The sequence below is a fragment of the Panthera tigris genome, chromosome D4 (assembly GCF_018350195.1).
Source record: "Panthera tigris isolate Pti1 chromosome D4, P.tigris_Pti1_mat1.1, whole genome shotgun sequence".
In the NCBI taxonomy this organism is placed as follows: domain Eukaryota; kingdom Metazoa; phylum Chordata; class Mammalia; order Carnivora; family Felidae; genus Panthera; species Panthera tigris.
In genome coordinates this window covers 4,893,191-4,909,787 of record NC_056672.1, presented here as the reverse complement: position 1 = coordinate 4,909,787, position 16,597 = coordinate 4,893,191, and the positions used below count along the sequence as shown (strand labels likewise).

The 16,597-nt window shown below is 45.5% G+C and overlaps 1 long non-coding RNA gene across 2 annotated transcripts in view; it reads left to right on the top strand.

Annotated features, from left to right (window-relative positions):
- Window positions 1–16,597, top strand: part of LOC122233192 — a 61,186-nt gene that overhangs the window by 31,524 nt on the left and 13,065 nt on the right. The window contains exon 5 of one of the 2 annotated variants that reach the window (XR_006210688.1): window positions 10,582–11,135. The exons of the other annotated variant lie outside the window; for it this stretch is intronic. This is a non-coding gene — a long non-coding RNA (uncharacterized LOC122233192). Of the gene's footprint in view, window positions 1–10,581; window positions 11,136–16,597 lie in introns of those variants that run through there. 2 annotated transcript variants of the gene reach the window in all.

The following is a 16,597-nucleotide window of genomic DNA, read 5'->3' as shown; positions in this document are numbered from 1 at the left end:
ATTTTCAATATTTCTCAAAAAGATTATTTCCTTTTTGCTCTCATAGTTGGTTATTGCTGACTGGAATTCAAAGTTACTTCATTAGTAGGGATTTCAACATTTGTTCATCACAAAGTAAGGTTTGAACAGTAAACTTTGGTGCATTTAAAAATATCCAACTGGAGCGACACCTGGGTGGCTCAGTCGGCTAAGCGTCTGACTCTCGATCTCTGCTCAGGTCATGATGTCACAGTTGGTGAGATCGAGCCCCGAGTCAGGCTCTGTGCTGACAGTGGGAAGCCTGCTTGGGATCCTCTCTCTCTCCCTCCCTCTCTCCCCCTCTCTCTCTGCCCCTGTCCCACTCGCTCGTGCGCGTGCGCACTCTCAGTCTTTCTCAAAATAAACAAACGTTTAAAAAAATAACAAAAATATCCTATTGGGGACAGCTAAATTTTGTTCTGAAACTATCTTCTCAAGATGGTACAAGTATGTTCAAGTGCATATAATTTATATCGTATAACTGCGATAAATATTATATAATATATATATTTCTTACAAATGTGCTCACAGTGCGAGATGATTAATGATTTTTTTAAGAGTTCATCGAAACCCAAAATATTGACGCCTACCCAGACGTGGCCTTCTGTTGCCATGCCTTCCTGTGGGTCTAGACAGAGAGCCCCTTTCTTCTGCTGAGAAGGCACTGGACGGGCCTGTGGAGCTTTTGCTACAGAGGTTGTGTGACAGGAGACCCGCATGCTTTTGGAAGGGAATCAAGAGACATGACAGCGGTGGGTAGAACGGTTGTACCCCCTGGCCCTCCGCTGCGGTGCTCTCTGCTCTTGTAGAGGTCACAATGCTAAAAACTACATTTCCCAGACTCCCTTGCAACTGAGTGTTGGTCGTGATGGAAGTCGCACCAACCAGAGGGCTTTCTGTGGGACCGAGCTGAGCGGTGCAGGATGCGGAGTACCCGCTTTGCTGCAGGACCTTGAGGTCACAGCTGCCGGGGTGGCTTCCCGGATCCCGCGGGAGCCTTCTTTGTTCCGTGGGTGGTGGCCGGATTCTGCAGACTCTGCAGTCGCGGGGGCTTTCTGACCCCCGCAGAAGGAGCAGGTCCTGGGAGCGACAGCAGCGGTGGCCGCTTCCTGATTTGTCGTCTTTTTCCGACCCGGGCTCAGCAGAGCCCCAGCCACCCCGAGCGCTCAGCCCAGAGCCTGCCTCTGCAGCCCCGGAAGGATCCCCTGAGCACCGAATGCTCCACTTTTAGCCCCATTTGGTTTAATGCACTGGGTTGCGTTTATGGTTAAGGTGGCCCTGACTGTGGCCGCGCTGAGGGCAGGAAAGCTGTCCCGCTCAGCGCTGCGTCCGGGGTGAGCACTCCACGGGACTGGCTAGGAAGCCGGCAAGCACAGAGTCCGCTCTCTAGGGCGAGGAGTGAGGGGTCGATGGGCGCAGGGACCCACGGGTGATGTTTCCAGAAGTACGTTGCTCCCCTCCGGTAACAGTCACACGGTGGATGAAATGAGTACAGTAAGGCAGCCAGCGCCCCAGCATTCCATTCCGGTCGCATAAGCTAGTGACCTGGGTCCTCCTGCTCTCCTAGTGCTTCTTAGTAAACACGCTTGGGAGCAGGACTCCCAAGGACAGCATTCACACAGGCTGTCAGGGGCTGACGTCCTTCGGAGTTACACGGCGCCACGTTCCCCCCAAACATGCCCGCTAGCCATGGGCCAATCTTTCCAATTGCAACAGAGTCAGAGCTGTTGAGTGAAGGGATCGCTTTACTGCCATGCTTCTACGATGCAAAGAGAACACATTTTTTGCCAAATAACTTACTGCAATGGACTGAATGTCTGTGTCCCTCCCCCTGCCCCAAATTCCTGTGTTGGGGGCGTTAGGAGGTGGGGCCTTTGGGACAGCTCAGGTCTCGAGGGTGGAGCCCTCGGGAGCGGGATTAGTGCCCTTATAATAGAGGCCCCTTATAACACAGGCCCCGGGCCTGTGAGGGCACACCCAAAAGTCAGCAGTCTGCCCCCCTGAAGGGAGCTCTCACCAGAACCCGACCGTGGCCGACGCCCTCATCTCGCACTGCCAGCCTGGGAGAAATACATCTGTGTTTATAAGCCACCCGGTCTGCGTGCCGCGCGGGGGAAGCCGCTGCGACTAACACCCTTAAACGTGAGGATCCCAGCCCTGGCCCCGCATAGCCCTTCCTCGGGGCTTACCGCCACAGGCACAGCCTTGTCCTGTCAAGCCCTCCATCAGAGACGTGCGCTGGTGACACTTGGTGGGAGCAGTGAAGGACGTGTGAAAAACCGGTGGCTCTTACTCTGCAAAACAGAGAGCGGACATGCACTAAAGGTTGAATCACTTCGAAGAGGGGAATCCGGTGACTCCTTCCTCCCTCCTTGCCCAAAATACCATTTTATGTACAAAGAAAAGCAGCTCCCCCACCTGCTCACCAGAATTTAAGATTCTTGCCCCCAATTACTTCAGAATTAGGAAATACTGAGCAAGAGATCAGAAACATTACCAAGAAGAGGAAGATGGGAAGGAGGAGAGGGAGTTATTTCATCCGTGATCACATGTTCATTAACACTGTTTGCAACCAAGTAGATCAGGCCTGTCTTTGATTTGTGCCCGTATATCCTGAACCTTGGAAAGGTGCTTTCTAGACTGATAAATTCTTCGAATGATCCCTTAACAAGGGATGGAGCGAGAATTGCCTTGTGTACATACTTTTATTTGGGGTGGGGGAAGTCAAAACATAACATGTGTCTCCCTCTCTCTCTGCCACTCCGCCGCTCATACAAACTTTCTGTCTCTCTCTCTCTCTCTCTCTAAAATGTACATAAACATTAAAAAGTTTAAAAATAAATAAACTTTTCATATGAACTTATTTTTTTTAACTTTTTTTTTTTTTTTTTTTTTTTGAGACAGGGAGAGACAGAGCATGAACAGGGAAGGGTCAGAGAGAGGGAGACACAGAATCCGAAACAGGCTCCAGGCTCCGAGCGGTCAGCACAGAGCCCGACGCGGGGCTCGAACTCATGGACCTCGAGATCATGACCTGAGCCGAAGTCGGCCGCTTAACCGACTGAGCCACCCAGGCGCTCCTCATAGGAACTTATAAAAACGAATATAAAAGATTCCCTCTTAAAAATTTTAGATTACATGCATCGATGAATTAGCCTTATTTTAGCTTTCTTTTGTTTAAGAAGAGACTGTCTTCAGTCTAGAGAAGAGAAACCACATCGTATCAGTTGATGGCACAAGCATTTGGCAACATCCAACATGCATTCACGACAAAACTCTCATTGGACTAGAAATAGAAAGGACTCCCTTAATGTGATGAAAGGCATCTACGAAAAACACAAAGGCAAGCATTACCACTAAGGATAAAAAACTAAATGCTTTCACCTAAGAATAAAAACAAGGCAAGGATGACCACTACCGCTGTTCTATTCAACATTAAGCTGAAAATCCTAGCCAATGTGCCAGGCAGAAGAAGAAAAGATAGGTATCCAGACTCGGAAAAAATCAAACTGGCCTATTTTCCAGTGACGTGATTATCTGCGTAGAAAATTCCAAGGAAGATCAAAGGAAAGCAATTTTGAACTACTACGTTTGGTAATGTCGCGTGGCACAAAGTCAACACAAAATTAATCACATTTCTACGTAGCACTAATGAATAATTAGAAGCTGGTTTTTTTCTGAGACAATTTTTCAGAACAGTTTATGGTTCACAGAAAAACTGAGGGGAAAGTACAGAGATTTCCCATCCATTCCCTGTCCCCATATTTGCAAAGCCTCCCCAATTATCAACATCCCCCATCAGAATTATAATCGATGAAACACTGACACATCACAATCACTCATAGTTCGCATTAGGGTTCACTCTTGGTGTTGTACATTCTGTGGGTTTGGACACACGTGAAGGCGTGTATCCACCATCATGACATCATATAGAATATTTTCACAGCCTTCGTCTGTTCATCCCTTCTCCCCCAAGCCATGGCACTATACCCATGGTTTTGCCTTTTTCAAATGTCGTATGGTTGGAATCCTACAGTATGTAGCCTTTTCAGATTAACTGTCTTATTAATAATGTAATGCCTCTTCATGCCTTTTCATGGCTTGATAACCCATTTCTTGTTAGTAGTAAATACTGTTCCACTGTCTGGATGGACCACAGTTTATCCGTCACCTACGGAAGGACATCTTGGTTGCTTCCGAGTCTTGGCAGTTATGAATAAAGCTGCTGTAAACATACAGGTACATAATTGGATTTGGAGCTAAGTTTTCATTTTGTCTAGGTGAATATCGAGGGGTGCAATTGCAAGCTTGCGTGGTAAGAATATGCTCAGCGTGGTGAGTAACTGCTGGGCTGTCCTCCAAAGTGGCTGTACCCTCTTCGCATTCTCACCAGCAGGGACGAGAGTTCTGGCTGCTGCACCGTCCTCCCCAGCATCTGGTATCGTCAGAGTGTTCCAGATTGGGGCCATTCGGATACGTGAGTGGCGGCGTCTCGTGTTAATTCGCACTCCTCTGATGACATATGCTGGGAAACATCTTTTCATATGCTTATTTGCAACCTGTGTATCTTCTTCGTTGAAGTACCTGTTTCGGTCTCTGGCCGATTTTTTTGTGTTTGTTTTCTCATTGTTGATTTCTTAAGGATTCTTCGTGTATTTTGGATACCAGTTTAAATGTGTCCCTGGCAAGTATTTTCTCCCAGTCTGTACATTGTCTTTGCATTCTCTTGATGCTGTCTTTTACAGAAAAGTTTTTAATTTTAATGGAGTCCAGCTTATCAATAATTTCTTTTGTGGATTGTGCCTTTCTCGTCGTGTCTAAAAAGTCATTGCCAAACTCACAGTCATCTAGATTTCTAGACTTTCTTCTAGAATATCTTCTATGAATTTTATAGTTTTGCAGTTTACATGTATATCTGTGACCCATTTTGAGTTAATTTTTGGAAGACTAAAGCCTGTGTCTAGATAGAATAACATAAATTATCCCATATGAACATCAGAGAGAAAACAGACAGGAAAGATGGGACTGTTTCAAAAGATCTAACATCAGCGTCCCAGAAGGAAAGTATAAAGAGAATGAGGCTGAGAAACTACTCAGAAAAATAATGGCTAGAAATTTCCTAAGCTTGACAAAAGACAATAGATTCAAGAAGCTAAATTGAATTCCAAATAGGATAAACCCAAAGAAATGCAAGCCAAGACCCAGTGTAGTAAAACTTCTGAAAACTAAAGGCAAACCGTCATCACCATCGTCGTCATCATGAAAGCAGCCAGAGACAAACAACGTATTAAAGTGGAACCTCCCAGGAGGTGCCTGGGGGGCTCAGTTGGTTAAGCATCTGACTTTTTGTAAAAAAAAAAAAAAGTTAATGTTTATTTTTGAGAGACAGAGAGAGAGAGAGAGAGTACAAGCAGGGGAGGGGCAGAAAGAGAAGAGACACAGAATCAGAAGCAGTCTTCAGGCTCTGAGCTGTCAGCACAGAGCCCGATGTGGGGCTCGAACCGTGAGATCATGACCTGAGCCGAAGTCAGATGCTTAACCTACTGAGCCCCCCAGGCACCCCAAGCATCTGATTTTTGATCTCAACTCAGGTTTCGATCTCCATGTCATGAGTTCAAGCCCTGCATTGGGCTCTACTCCCAGCGTGGAGCCTACTTTAAAAAATAATGATAAAGTGGAACACCCCCCCCAAAAAAAAAGTAAAGTGGAACCCTAAATGTATATTGCTAAATGAAGCCAATCTGGAAAAGCTGTGTGATTCCAACTGTATGACACCGGGGAAAAAGCAAAAATCTGAAGATAGTAAAAAGATCAGTGGTTTCCAGCATTTCAAGTAGAGAGAGGGACAAAAGGAAAAATAGATGGAGACAGGAATTTTTAGGACAGTGAAACTGCACTGACATGGTACTGTAATTGTAGATACACCTCATCGTCCATTGTCTATCTGAGTTGTACATCTGTAAAATGTATAATGTAAAATGGGAACCTTAACTATGGACTTTAGTTAATGATCATGGCTCATTAATAGTAACAAATGCACCACACTAATGTAAGTTGCTAATAACGGAGGAAACTAGGGGGTGGGAAGGGTGAGACAGGTAAGCGAGAACTTTGTACTTGCCACTAAGCGTTTCTGTGAATGGAAAACTATCCCAAAGTAAAGTCCACTACATTTTTAAGTGATTGGAAAATCAAGACAGTCTCAGAAACTCTGAGAGAATTTGCCTACAGTATACCCAGGATAGCTACAATAAGTTCTCTACACAGAAAGGAAATGAAGGAATCCAAATGAAGGAGGAACATGGGAAGAGTGAAAATATGGAAAAATACAATAGAGTTTTTGAAATTATATTAGATGGTTGGAGCAAAAATTATAACACTGTCTAATGTTCCTCAGTGTATGTAGAGAAATATGTAACACAGTTACGTTACAAATGGGGAAGAGTAGAAAGGAAAAAAAGGGAGGTGAGGTCTCCACACTTCATTTGATCAGGAAAAAGGTTGTTGACAGAGCATAGTAGTGAAATATATATACATAATAGAATATCTTAGGTGAAGTGGACCAATTTCTCCAAAAGTACACACTACCACAACTCATCCGATCTGAGATAAGTAATTTGAATAGCCTGATAAAGAAATTAAATTTGTAACTTAAAAACTCCCAAAAAGAAGGACCCAGAATACCTTTATTGGAACGTTATAGCAAATGTTTATTTCAGGGAAGTAAAGGTAATTCAATTTTGAAAATCAATCAATGTAATCTATCATATTAACAAGCTAAGGAACAAAAAATTCATGATATAGTACATTAATGCAGAAAAAGCATTTGCCAAAATTTAACATCCATTTGTGATAAAAACTCTCAGCAAACTAGGAACAGGGATGCACTTCTTCAACTTGATGAAAAGCTCCTACAAAAATCTTACAGCTAACATCATAATTAATTGTGAAAGATTGAATTATTTTCCTTTAAGGTAAGTACAAGAGATGTTCATTCTTGTCGCATAGTAGTAGAAGTTCTATCCAGGGCAATAAGGTAAGAAAAGGAAATAAAATCACACAGATTAGGAAAGAAGGAACAAAACGATACCTATTTTCAGAGGACATGGCTGTTTATGTATGAAATTCCAAGGAATCTACACAAACAAAAACCTCCTGGAAATTAATAAGTGAGCTTAGCAAGTTCTCAAGTTACAAAATCAACATACAAAAATCAATTTTACTTCAACAATACTAGCAACAAATACATGAAAATTGAAGTTTAGATTATAGTACCATCTACAATTGCTTTAAAAAAAAGTAAATACTTAGATCTAAATCTCACAAATCATTGGAGATATAAATCTCACAAACATGCATGTATAAACATTCTGAGGTAGGTGCCTAGGTACCTAACAATGGCATTCTAAATGCCATTCTCCACTAAAAGCAATCGGTGTTCTTTGAAGAAATGGCTGAATGCAGGGCTGGGGCCTCTTGTTCTGCCAGAGAGAAAGAAGGTGTCCCATGCATGATGAAGACGTATCAGAAGGACACGGTGCCAAAGAAGGGGCTCACACGGACCACATCTGTGACCATTTGAACATCGGAATAAATAATGACACTAGTGGATTATAAGCCACTGAATCAAAGAGGAAATCACGAGTCCATACAGATATAAATAAGTTGAAAGTTTGGTGAGAAACAGGCTACTGAAACGGTTTCGGAGTACCTCTCTACAAAATACTTACCAATTACAAAGGAAAGGAGAGGCCTGGAAAATCCCACCATAGTACAATGGTCAAAGCGAACATCCCGCCTGATGGGATGCGGTGAGAAACCCACGGCATCTGTGATATTCTCGTCCATGACGCATAACCTGCATAAAGCCACGAGGAAACTTTTTTTTTTTTTTTAATGAGGGGCATTCTACTCTACCCTGGCCTGTGGCTTTTGAGAGCCTCAAGGTCACCAAATCAAACCAAGGCTAAGGAACTGTGGCAGGTGGGAAGAGACTGAAGAGACATGACAAGGCCAGGCAAAGCAGCATTTGGAACCGGCTCCATTTGCCGTGACGGACGCCACGGGGACAACAGGTGAGACCTGGATGGGGCCTTAGGTTCAGGTGGTAGTAATGCGTCACCGCAAGGGATGATGGCTGTGCTGTGTATACATACACACACGTAAGAGAATATTCTTCATTGTAAGAAATACATTCTGAAGTATTCGAGGTGATGGAAAACCGGGCGGCAGCCTTCGGTAGTCTAGGAAAAATAAATCCATACTGTACCTGCAAAGTTTCCATAAAATCTGTGGCTCTTCCCCAAAAAATGGAACCACTCTGTTGCCAAAATTTTACATTGAAAATCCACATATAACCTGTGAAAAGTTTACTTTATAAATTAGGAGCAGTAAGAGATTACTAACTAATAACAAAATTGGACAATTGTAACACTATATTGCGATAAAAGTTATGTGAGTGTGGTCTCTCTCTCTCTCTCTCTGTCTCTCTCTCTCCCCCAAAATATTTTCCCGTACTGTACTCACCCTTCTCCTTGTGATGCTACGAGCTGATAAAACGCTTGTGTGATGAGACGAATCGAGGTGAATGACGTAGGCCCTGTGACAGAGTGTTAGGGGACGATGGACCTTCTGAGCGTGTGTCAGAAGGAAAAGCATCTGCTTCTAGACTCTGGTTGAGTGCCGATAACGAAAACCATGGATTGCGGGCGGGGGGTGCGGGGGGGAGGGTACTTTCGTGGGAGTAGCAGGTACCAACAGGCTCATTATGATAAAGACATTGTAGTAGTGACAAATGACATCAACCCAAATGTCCATCAAAAGGAGCGCTGTTCTGTAAATCTAAGTACATTGATACACTGGAAAACTACACAGCAGTCAACACAAATGAAGTGTCTCAGCGTGACTAGTTGTAGAATGATAGGGATACTATCTGCAGGAGTGTTTTAAGCAAGCCAAGTGATCCCCCGCCCTTGAAGGACACATGCAAGTGACGCAGAGGATAAGAAGGTGGCCGGAAGAGGGCACACCTCCTCCGATGGCCGGTAACCTCCCAGGGGCAGGGGGAGAAGGCAGTCACGTGAGCGCAGCTCTCCCAACCACACCTCAATTTCTTTGATCTGACACAAAAATGCCACCGTCTTGCTAAATTTGTGGGTAGTGGGTGTATGGATTTGTGATAGGTTATTCCTCGTCGATGGAAATATTTCGTTACTAAAAGTTTAAAACAGTACGATAAAATTAAATTGCTATCAAAAGTTCAGAGGCTCTGAGCAGAATTTGCAGATAACGTCTGGCCTGGCTAAAAGCCACACTGAAACTTTCCCAAGGACACCACACCCTCCCCTTACAGCAGGTGGCCCAGCCCCCAGGATTCCACAGGGGCAGCAGAGTCCCTGCCCCGGTTACTGGGGTTACCGAGGGTGTCGGAGACGCAGAGCAGGAGGAGGGGTGAGCTGAGAGACACCAAACCCTTTGACCTCTGGAGGAAAGATTTCCTTTTGCAGAGAAACACAGTCTCTGATTAACACGAAGGAAGGACCAAGGAAGAGTTGTTTTACGCACCGTTGTAGAGAAGTTAAGAAAATACCTCAAATTTTAACATGCGACGTCACGAGGATATTTTTATACCTTACGAATAATACATAATACCAGACTTGATGTTACGATGTGCTACGTTCCCGCTATATGGTGACTCCTTAACGCTAATAAAGCAGTGCAAATAACCAGGGCCATTGCCGCCGCGGGACGTGTCCCCTTGGGGTTCGCGCCACGGCTGTACCAACCGTCTCACAATTCACATAACTGTGTTGTCTGCTCTGTTAAACCCTAGCTTCAGAGTGGACACAGTCACAAAGCTTGTTTTTCCAGAGCCAGTGGAAGCTCTGTCATTTGTACTGATTTTCAGGAATGGCGTGCTCGGATGAGTTTCCAGTCTTCCCGTGTTATCAGTGACATTTGATACTCTCAGATGGACTGTGCCAGCCACGCAGGGTATTTGATTAGAAAAGAAATGCCCCTTCTGTTTCTGAATAGGGTTCATGCTCCCTCTGTTTTGTTACACATGAAGAGTTTGCCAGCAAAGCTGCCCCGGCGGGGGGGCACCTTAACTGGGTTGGCTTCCTCTGTGCTGGGTGAGGACAGAGATGCGGACCCAGGACTGATGTAAAACTTGATCTTGAGGTTCCACTGAAATATGTTCTCAGCTGGATCTGTCTAGAAAAACAAGTTAGGGAAAACAAAAATTCAAGAGATAATAGTATAGAACACACTTTTTTTTAATGTTTATTTTTGAGAGAGAGAGAGAGAGACAGAGTGCGAGTGGGGAAGGGGCAGAGAGAGAGAGGGAGACGCAGGATCCGGATCAGGCTCCAGGCTCCGAGCTGTCAGCACAGAGCCCGACTCGGGGCTCAAACTCACAAGCTGTGAGATCATGACCGGAGCCGAAGTCGGATGCTCAACCGACTGAGCCACCCAGGGGCCCCTGGAACACACAGTTCTATGTAAGTCATCAACATTACGGTATTTCTCGGTAACAAACCATGACTGTAGCATTTTTGTTAGAAGTATCCCAGCAGAGGAGCAGGTGCCGGAACGCTGCAGCACCGAGCAGCCCGCTCCCGCCACACCACTGAGCGCGTCTCATCCGTTCCACTGCAAAGTGCCGGGACCCACAAGAAAACGAGCAGGAGGATTCCATGCAGAGTGGGTAACTGAGAAATGAACTAGAAACTCAAGAGAAGAATTCTGTCCCTGAGAGTACCTGACGAAGGTTCTGGCACTTGGGCATATTGATTATTTTGAATTAAAGTTACCTGAGAAGCAGTCAGCTGACCCTCCTTTGTCTTCCTGAAAGCAGGCGATAAATCTCCCCCGTGAAGGGTGCCCTCCCTGTACCGGGACGAGGGAAGACCTTCCTCTCGCCAGAGATGTGGGGTATTTGGGGCCAGGAAGGCTGTACAAACAAACCTTGTTTAACGAGCCCACATCGTCCTACAGATTCTTCAGCATTCAGTGCCCACAGCCCAAACCCTTTATCACGTCCGTTCCCCGCATGTGATTTGTTTCTTTGTCTGAACGGTATAAAAGCTTCCTGCTCTGGTCACTTTTTCCCCATGTACAAGTCAAACTTCAGTTAAAAGTCTGTATATTTTTCTGTTGTTAATCTGTCATGTCAGTTTAATTCTTGCCCAGACCCAGACCCAGAGGGAGGAGGGGAGAATTGTTGCTCCCGTACACTGTGTTAGGCATTAATTGAAAGCAAAAGAAGCGATCCAAACTCATAACTTACGGTACAAATCCAAACTCCTGCTTATTTAGCAGCCCAGAAACCCTGGCACTCAGAGTAGGCATCTTTTATGTTAAGAAATGTTTAAAATTGACTTTAGAAGATCATATAGGGGCGCCTGGGTGGCTCTGTCGGTTAAGCGGCTGACCTTGGCTCAGGTCATGATCTTGCGGTCCGTGAGTTCGAGCCCCGCGTCAGGCTCTGTGCTGACAGCTCAGAGCCTGGAACCTGCTTCGGATTCTGTGTCGCCCTCTCTCTCTGCCCCTCCCCCGCTCACGCTCTGTCTGTCTCTCTCGCTCCCAAAAATAAATAAACATTTTAAAAAATTAGGAAAAAAAAGATCATATGATACATAGTGTAGGAGCATCCGGGCGGTTCAGTCGGTTAGGCATCCAATCTTGGTTGCCGCTCAGGTCATGATCCCATAGTTTGTGAATTCGTGCCCTGTGTCAGGCTCCCTCTGTCTGTCTCCGCTCCTCCCCTGCTTATGCTCTCTCTCTTTCTCTCTCTCTCTCTCTCTCAAAATAAACAAATAAACTTAAAACATACATAATTTAGTGATTTCCAAAGTTATAAAATGTCTTGAGAGAAAGGCAGAGGCAGCTCCAGGGTTTCTGTAGAGAAGAGGGTGGGTCGGGAGACAAGGGGAAAACCTGTAGAGCAGCCTTGGAGTTACAAGCACACGGCGGTTGTTCTGCTGTTTTCATGCACTTGATATTTAACATTGTTGAAAAGAGACATTATATCTAAAACGGAGTCACTTATGTTAAGCCCCACCAAGACTTAACACCTGGTGGCAGTTTCAGCCACTCCCAGGAGTGGCAACCAATCCGTCTGGAATTTCTTGCCGCACTAGGAGGTGATCTGCTGATAAGACCCCCCTCCCCTTCCTCCTCACCTTGCGGAGACAACCCTTTATTTTCTTTTGCTAATAAATCCTTGTCCCACCTGCTCTGCCCACAAAAGCCTTCCCTTCAGCGCTCCCCTCCGTTTGTTGGGTGGGATGCAAGCTGCTTCACACGTTGTTGAGTGGAGCCACTTAGATCTTTACGTTTATTCAGTTGCACTTTGACAATACACACGAAATTAAGACGGTGGTTGTGGTGGGATGGCAACCGTACCTGGGGGTTTCGGGGCCTGGGGGAGCTGGGAGACGTTACAGAAAGGCTTCCACGGCCCCGAGCAGCCCTTGGTCTGGGAGCCTTCACTGATGAGAAAAAACCAAAACCAAAACCAAAACCAAACAAACAAAATTCTGAGACTTTGAGCACGTTCTTGGGCCAACAGAATAAACTCTTCATAGAGAGTCAGGCCAAAAAGGAACAGAAGTCATTGATGTGCAAAGCAAAAATCTCTGGCCTCGTAAACTGCTTCCTAAACTTGTTTTCTGTTCAAGGCAGCATCAACTGCGTGGCCTACATCCCCAAATGCCCTGTGTTTTGCCTCCACTTGGAGCCAGTATCTTCCATTGTTAATTCCGGTGACCACTGTGGTGAAATGAGACACTTTTTATGTGATATTTGATCGATGCCTTTTTTTGGTGTGGAGAATTTGAAAGTCGGCTTTTGGATTCATTCCTATTATTTAATTCCATTTTCTAGGTGGTTAATATTTAGGAAATCAGCGAGGCTCCCAACGGTCATTAAGCCTAAAGCGTTAGGCTTGGAGGTTGGAACTCAAAACCCAGCACTGCCTGCCAGTCACTTACTACTGTAACGATGTATTCCCTGGTAGGGCAAGAGCCGCGGGGAGAGGGAGCCCTTGTGCATCGGGCTTACCCCGCCCTCATCACCTTGCCCAGTGCACAGCTGAAACTCACGTCCTCCTGCTGTCCCTCTGCTCCACCCTCCCGACTCTGCTCATAGTCACTGCTCATACTCCTCTGCCTCATCAGCCATTCCATTTACACTGGTTCTCTCTCTCTCGCTCTCACTCTCGCTCTGGCTCTCTCTCTTTAGTATGAGATGTAGCAAATGCAGGGAAGAAGGCATAAGTCACATTGTGTTAATTCATGATTGTAATGCACGTGTAATGCACAAGAAAGTACCACTGACATTTAAAAATGGGGGGCGCCTGGGTGGCTCAGTTGGTTGAGTGTCTGACTTCGGCTCAGGTCATGATCTCGCAGTCTGTGAGTTCGAGCCCCGCATGGGGCTCTGTGCTGACAGCTCAGAGCCTGGAGCCAGCTTCTATTTCTGTGTCTCCCTCTCTCTCTGCCTCTCCCCCATTCACGTTCTCTCTCTGCCTTTCAAAAATGAATAAATGTTAAAAAAAATTTTTTTAAATGGGGGGCACCTGGGTGGCTCAGTTGGTTGGGCATCCGACTTCAGCTCAGGTCATGATATCGCAGCTTGTGAGTTCGAGCACTGTGTGGGGCCCTATGCTGACAGCTCAGAGCCTGGAACTTGATTCTGATTCCGTGTCTCCTTCTCTCTCTGCCACTCCCCCACTTGTGCTCTGTCTCTCTCTGTCTCTCAAAAATAAATAAATGTAAAAATGGGACAGTGAGGCACACCTGGATGGCTCAGTCGGTTAAGCCTCCGACTTAGGCTCAGGTCATGATCTCACAGTTGGTTGAGTTCGAGCCCCGCGTCAGGCTCTGTGCTGATGGCTCAGAGCCTGGAGCCTGCTTGGGATTCTGTGTCTCCCTCTCTCTGCCCCTCCCCTGCTCGTGCCTTGTTTGTCAAAAATAAATAGATGTTAAAAAAATTTTTTCTTTAATAAAAACGGGACAGTGGGAGCACCCGGAAGCCCCTCCTGCATCCTTCCTCCCTAAAGGAAACCGTCCTCCATACAGTAATCACCTCTGGGCGTTTGTGTAGAAGTTTACCACATCCAGTAAGCAGCTGTAAACGCTACTGTGCCTTAAGTGCCTGCCCTTAAACTTCTGATGGTAATTTAAACGCTTGACATGAAGCTTTTGATTGCCGAGGCATCCATCGCTAAATACACCTGTCCTGAATAAGCACCCTGCCCGCTGCCTGGCCCAGCTACCGGCAGAACAGCCAGAGGAGGAATTAGGGGGCCCCCACGGGGTCGGGGCCGGGTTTCTCTTTCAGAAAGCCCTGGGTGAGCTAGACACCTGACCACCGGAGTGACCCTGCTTCTGCCTTCCCCACCCTGACTCGCGTGCTTCTGCTTTAGCAGCCACTGGCACGCCGGCCTTGTCCAGGACTGCCCGTGGTACACCTCCTTAGAGCTCTCTGCAGGCTGTTGCTGGGGTGCATCCCGCAGTCAGCATAGGAAGAACCCCAGGGGCCCGTCCAGCCGCAGCACTGGCTGCAGGGTTCCCCGCCAGGCGGTCCCGGCCAAGAGCAGCCCAGCGGACAGGGTGACACGGGTGCAGCTAGAGTTTCATTTGCTCCTCGTGTGCCCTCCTCCGTCCCGGCTTTGCTCGCTCAACGTCGTGCTGCTGAGATCCATCTGCGGTGTTGTGTTCAGGTGCGGCTTCTTCCACTTTATTGCCGTGCGGTATCTGATTACGCTAACACACCAGGATTTCCTCACTCGCTCCCAGGTCGATGAACATTTGGGTTTGTTCCCGTCTTAGCGGTTAGACCAATCTTATATGTGGGGCGCCTGGGTGGCTCTGTCGGTTGAGCATCTGACTGTCGATTTCAGCTCAGGTCATGATCTCACCGTTTTGTGGCTTCAAGCCCTGCATCGGGCTCTGCACCACAGCTCGGAACCTGCTTGGGATTTCCCTCTCTCTGCCCCTCCCCTGCTCACACTCTCTCTGTCTCTCTGTCTTTCAAAAAAAAAAAACCACACACACAAAACAAAACAAAACAAAACAAAACAAAACAAAACAATTCTTACATGTATTTCCTGGGCATGGGTGTGCAAGATTCCTAGAGTGTATTTCTAGGAATGGACTTACGATCTATGCAGTTCTCATTGCCCCAGTAACTCACCAGTCCTTGCCTTGCGGTGTTTTATTTCAAGCATTTCAGTAACTGTGTAGTGTTATCTCATGAGGCTTTTAATATGCTTATTGTCTATTTGGATTCCCTCTTTGATGAATTGCCTGTTAAGTTTCTTGCCACGTCCCTCCTGAGCTGACTTTTTCTTATTGACCTAAGGTTCTTTGTATATTCTGGATATGAGCCTTCGTTAGACCTAAGGTTCTTTGTATATTCTGGATATGAGCCTGGATACTTGTGTCACAAGTATCTTTCTGCACTCTGAGACTTGTGTTTTAGTAGTCATTTCCCACTGCTCTGCAGTGCTAGCTTTATAAGAACTCAAGTATCCATAAATACCTTTTTTTTCTGGATATTGTTCTGTTCTATAGATCTATATGTCTATGCGTTTGCCAATACTATACCGTTTTAATTACTGTAGCTTTTAATGTCATGAAATTTTATTATTTTATTTTATTTTATGAGAGAGCATGAGTGGGGGAGGGGCAGAGAGAGAGAGAGAGAGAGAGAGAGAGAGAGAGAGAATCCCAAGCAGGAGTGGAGCCCAACGCCAGGTTTGATCCCACGACCATGAGATCATGACCTGAGTTGACATCAGGAGTCTGATGCTCAACCGACTGAGACAACCAGGTGCCCCTATCGTGACATTTTATAGAGAAAGCTCAGCTAATTCGCTTCAAAAACATTTTTACTTTCTTGACCTTTTGCATTTCCATATACATTCCAAGTTCCAAGGGAATAAAATTGGGATTTTTATCAAGATTATATTGAATCTTGATATATTCTATTGAATCCTCAGTCTTGACAGAATGTTGGTTGAACTGACATCTAATTAGTTAAGGGATAATTGAGATCCTTATAGTGTCAAGGCATTTCATCTAGGAATATAGTGTTGCTCCCTATTTAATTTAGGCCTTTTTAAATGTCCCTCTTTACAACTTAATAATATTTCTTCCTATAAGTTTTTTAGCTACTATTAGATTTATTTCTGAATACTTGATTTCTTAGGCTATCTTGATGTCTGTTTAAAAAAAGGTAATTATATTTCTCAATAGTATATAGAAATCCACTAGATTTCTGTGTATTGACATGGTAGTCTCAGTATATTCTGTATATAAAATATATTTCACATATTGATTTTTTATAATGATTTCCACAAACATTTCTCTATATTGTGTATATATTAGCAAGTCAGCCATCTTGCTAAGCTTTTTTTTTTTTTTTTTAATTTTTTTATTTTTGAGACAGAGAGAGACAGAGCATGAACAGGGGAGGGGCAGAGAGAGAGGGAGACACAGAATCTGAAACAGGCTCCAGGCTCTGAGCTGTCAGCACAGAGCCCGACGCGGGGCTCGAACTCACGGACTGC